At 43.4% G+C, this 5239-nt stretch overlaps 1 protein-coding gene and 1 long non-coding RNA gene across 6 annotated transcripts in view; one reads left to right on the top strand and one right to left on the bottom strand.

Annotated features, from left to right (window-relative positions):
• chd6 (chromodomain helicase DNA binding protein 6) overlaps positions 1–4150 on the bottom strand; it is a 162258-nt gene extending 158108 nt beyond the window's left edge. For 3 of the 5 annotated variants that reach the window (XM_031277200.2, XM_031277204.2, XM_031277205.2), the window contains exon 1: positions 3070–3291. The gene's annotated coding sequence lies outside the window, so the exon portion shown is untranslated. Of the gene's footprint in view, positions 1–3069; positions 3292–3928 lie in introns of those variants that run through there. The other 2 variants (XM_031277203.2, XM_031277202.2) reach the window with 2 other exon arrangements.
• On the top strand, positions 3390–4032 carry LOC118495250. Its single transcript, XR_004897578.1, has 2 exons — positions 3390–3812; positions 3934–4032. It is a non-coding gene; the product is annotated as an uncharacterized LOC118495250 (long non-coding RNA).
• Positions 4151–5239: the final 1089 nt, after the last annotated feature.

The raw sequence follows: 5239 nt of genomic DNA, 5'->3' as shown, positions 1-5239 counted from the left end.
GTGTCTGTAGCTTTAAATGCTATTGAGGAGGAGAGAGGGGGGGCAAGGTGGAGGGGGGGGGGGGTGTGGCCTTGACCAGCTTGCGGCCACGGTTGTAGCTCTATTTCCTCATGGGCGGGCCAAATTCTCTGGGCAGCTGTGGGCGGCGGGCAAAGCAGAGAAAGGGGAGGTAACCTTTCCCCTTATGACATCATAAAGCGAAGATTCCAGATCGGCCCATCTGAGCTTTCATTTTCTCAAAAGGCAGAGCAGGATACCCAGGGCTTGGTTTACACCTATCACCATTTCTAGCCACTGGGGGACCATAGGCAGGCTGGGGGAACGCATATTAATTAATAATTAAAAACCTCAAAGTGAAATTTTCATGTCATGGGACCTTTAAATCAATGCTACTTGAGTCTGTAGAGATTGTGCAATAGTTTCATGGTGTTTCATGGGGGGTGAGGGAAATAGGCCTACGTGTTACGTGCAATATGTTTTTACCACGGGATGTGTGCAATCTATTTTTGTGACTGCTACAATTGGTGCTGTATTGTTTTGTTTAAAACTTTCAAAACATTATTTATGTGTGCAGCTTGGAGTCCAAAACTAATTTCCCGTAGTTATATAATATACTATTGCATCGTAACGTTGGTCGGCAATCGGTCAGAAAAACAAATCTAATTAGCATCCCTAGTTTCTAGCTCCACCTTTATTAAAATCGGATCAATGTGCTAGGTACCTCAACAGAGGAGTAACGAAAAAACGGGATGCAACGGAGCGATTCTATTGGTACCATCCACAACCTTTGATAATGGAAAAAGCAAAAATAACCATTCTAATGTGTTACAGACTAAACCCGACTGCTTGGTGGAAACGCAGCTTTTGATACTGAAACAGGTAGTTTTCATTTCACAGCAGTGCTACTACGTGAATAGTTTCAACCAGTTACTAAAATGCACCTGTAAAACTTGCTGCAGATAAACTCAGTGGTCACTTTATTAGGTACACCTTAGTCTATATGCACAACGTTACCACTTTCGTGATTGCTCCGGTGCCGCCGGAAATTCCTGCCAGATGTCCCTCATTTCAGCCGGATGTCCGTTCCCTTCCACTTTCTTTGTGTTGTTAATTCTAAACTGCGGTGGATTTATGAGGACTATATGGTTAACTGCTCCTCAGATCTCTGCAGGGTAAATCCAGACAGCTAGCTAGACTATCTGTACAAACTGAGTTTTCTGTCGCACGACTAAAACAACTTTTGAACGTACACATGTTCCACCAAAACAAGTGCCTTCCCGAGACTATTTTGCAGAGGCACCGAGGCACCGAGGCTCCATCCGGCGCTTAGCACCGCCCAAGACGATTGTGATTGGTTTAAAGAAATGCCAATAAACCAGAGCACGTTTTTCTCCCATCCCGGAATGCTGTGTGGACTAGCCAGACCCTCCTCCGCAGCGCTGTGGAGGAAGGTCTGGCAATGCGAGATTACTTTATTAGATACACCTCTAAAATCTAATGCAATCCAATACAACAGGTTAGGCATAAATTCTACTTTTACAAAGATAATAATGTTCAGTTTTGATTGGCACTGTCAAGAGAGGTATAATTTAACTAGGGCCTACATGTTTATTTTTGAGATTGTAGTTTGCACTGGTGTTGCCCACCCCATTTACACACATTGGGGACGACATTACAAACGCATGTCAGTACAATGGAGTCCAGTTCAACACTAACTACAACTCCAATAATTAACATAGAGGCTAGTTGAATAACTCAGACAGTGTCAACAAAAACTGAACATTATAAATCTTCCTCAATGTAGAATTTGTGACAGACCTGTTGTATTGAATTGAATTAAAATGGTAGAGGTGTTCCTAATAAAGTGGCCAGGGAGAGTAGATGTAATTGCTTATCTATCCGGACTTAATATTTAACATTGATTACACTGATTCAAATTGTTTGCAATCAGTGCAGATGACGAGCACACGTTACTTCAATTCAAATGTAGAAAAGAATTTAACGTAATGTTTTTGCTCGAACAGGTGGATCCTTGAAATATTTCCCCTGGAAGATTTTGTATTATTGCCTAAATACATTATCAGCAGAGTAAAGGTGTGCTTTAATGGAAAGGCCACATAATACTGCAGATGATTTTTTTTTTTTTTTTTTTTTAAATAAACGAAATAAAGTAGAACTATGGTTCACATGTAACAACACAACAACACCAAAGCAAAGCTGGGCACCTCACCCCCCTGTGAGATGTTTAATCTCTGGGTCACGTGGAGCCTGTTGATGAAACACTGCAAGTGTCATCCTGAGGAGAATCGAACCAGCAACCTTTTGAGGTCATTACAAACCAAAAGCACCAGATGAAAGGAAATTCAACACATTCCCATCTACAGATTGCTGTGCCAAATATAGAAGTCCTAAAGCATCCTAAAGTCTGAGTATACTGAGGAAAACTGTTCAACTTTAACTTATTTTTCATATTCACAATTCACACAATTTCCCATGAAGACAGACTGGGGTTAGCTCTTAGCACACCCTTTTGTCTGTTGCCCAGGGGCTGTCACACCTGGCCAGATGAAAGCCCATGTATAGACGGACAAACACTACCACTTCATGACTCATTGTATGCCCACACACATGCCTGGCTGCTACAGCTACACATGTTTCAAGAGGCTAACTGGCTAACAACCTAGCTTACACCTCTCTGAGGCTATATAATCAATGCTAGCAGACGCAGGGGCTAACACACAGCTAGCTTGAACGTTGCAAGCGCACTGGATTGCCACAAGTTGGGAAGAGCTAGCTAGGAGAGGGGGGGGGGAAGAAGTTCCGGGCGAGCACAACGGGATGAAAAACACAAAACACACACGGACAGAGAAAAGGAGACACTGTGTCCTATTTCATGTTAGCACCCGTTGCTACCGAGCTAGCCTTCTCCGCTAGCTCAGTAATGTCACTGCATCGCTGTTGTAAATACATACCAGCCCTCTACTTTAACGTTACACGTGTGGGCAGCCTCCTAAACTCCTTCTCGGGGACATCTCTGCACCGAAAAACCCTCCCCGGCGGACTGCTCACCTGCTCCAGACACCGGACACACGCTCTCACCGGCGAGACATCATCCCGGTTAGCCCGAAAAAACACTGGCGCTTTTTATTTCCAAGGACACAAAATCGCCATGACAGTTTAGAAAAATGCATAAAAAATTAGCAGGCAGGGGAGGGAGGGGAGAGAGAGAGAGAGAGCGAGAGAGAGAGAGATGGGGAGGTGAAGGGGAGGGGAGAGGAAAGAGGAGGAGGAGGGATGAAAAGAGGAGGAGGAGTGGAACTGTGTGCAATATCTATTTAATCCACATAAAGCTACCAGCTCCGCGGAGTTTATTCAGTCTGGATGCCGGAGTCCTGCACTGTTTTGCCACCACAGTCCAGTCTAGACACCAAACACACTATTCCCTACACACACACACGTCTCCACAAAGACAAGCCGCATCCAAAAGTTAAAGGGCGCTTCTTAACTAAAATGGCCACTGCAGCAGCCAAAACACAAATAGCTTCTTCTTTTTTTTAATTTGGTGGAAGTTGAGCAGCAACAGCGGCGGCGGCGGCGGCAGTGTGGCTGCTGCAGCCACCCTAACCTTACAATTTGGACCCAGTAGCAGCTCAGCATTTCAGATTTTTCCATTGGCTGCAGCCTAGCGCAGCTGGCTCCATGCATATTTCCATTGGTCCTGCAGCTGTCAAGCAAGCTGCAAACCCGAGCGAGTCTCTCCCGGGTTTGTCTGAGAGCTATCGCGGCAGCCCCGGGCAACACCATTGTGTATTGTGTGCAAATTTTTTTTTTCTCCTTTCTTGGTGATTCGCATTGATTTGACCCCCCCACGCACATTGCCTGTTGTTTATTCTAGGTGGTGGTGGTGTTGTTCTGTTGTTGTCCTTACCGCAGACTTGCCGGGAAATCCTTCTCCTACCGGTGGAAGCTTTCCCACCGCACCGCACCGCACCGCCCGGCTGGCTGGCTCCTGCTGTCATTGAAGGAAGGAAGGAAGAAAAAAAAAAAAAAAACAAGAGGGGAGCGTTCAGTTTTCAACCCCCCCGATGCAACAAAACCAAGCGGTTTACATTTCTCCTTTGCTGGCTGCATCCACCAATCATGTCGCTTTTTACTCCTCCATCATTACTGTCTATGGTTTTGAAGGGCGGAAGAAAAGAAATAAGACATTCCACGTCTTTTGCAGATCAGGTTTCGTTTCCCGGATGTTCAGTTTGTTTGTTTGGTGGACTTAAATGTGTGAGCTGCTGTGTGTTTTTTTTTTTTTTTACGTGGATGCAATGTGCGCTTGTTTTTAGGTGTGGTTTGGGCTACAATGCTGATGAGGAGAGGAGTAGTTATTTTAACTGGCCTCCTTTCCGAACTTTACCTGAAGTCTGTGGGCTTTCTTCTTGACCCGCCGGTCACTGTCTCTCTTGAAGAGTTAAAGGCACGTTTTTTTTCATAATACAAAAAAAAAAACAACCTACACATCACTTTTTTGGGCCAACATAAAAACGAAATGGCTATATCAGCATCCAATCTTACCAGTTGAGACACTACACTAGCCTATATGTCACAAAATTAACTCGTGTGCCATATTGTAATTTCTAGGGGTGCACGATTCAGAAAATGTCACGTTTCGATATCGATTCTTAGGCTCAAGATTGGATTCAAAATCGATTTTTGATTCAAAAACGATTCTCGATTCAAAAAAACCGATTCACAGTATGTAAATGGAGTTACTTTTCTCATGTGATTGCAGTAGACTTACAATAAAAAAGAAAAATAATATATATATATATATATATTTTATTTAAAAATATGAATCGATTTTTGGAATTCTATGAATCGATTTTGAATCGGTAGAGCCTGAAGCGATATGAATGTGAATACATTTTTTTGCACGCCCCTAATAATTTCTGTGTGTCAATTTGAAAGTGTAGGCTACAGACTATAATTGTGGATAGGACAACTGGGAAGTTGTGGCAGGACATGTTTGACTAGTTTTCACTAGGGTAAATACCAGGTATAGGCTTCACCGGTCTTGCAGATAATGTTGCAAATGCAATAAAAAATTAAAAAATTAAGTTTAAATGTGGAAATAGTAGTTTGACACATCAATCCCCAACTCAAGATCCACTTGTTAGATTTGTCTGGAGCTTTCAACCACATCACACGGTCTTAATCAGCGGATGGACTTTGCCCAGTTGACATGCAA

This window comes from Sander lucioperca, chromosome 6 (assembly GCF_008315115.2).
Source record: "Sander lucioperca isolate FBNREF2018 chromosome 6, SLUC_FBN_1.2, whole genome shotgun sequence".
NCBI lineage: Eukaryota > Metazoa > Chordata > Actinopteri > Perciformes > Percidae > Sander > Sander lucioperca.
This window is presented reverse-complemented; position numbering and strand designations above follow the sequence as displayed.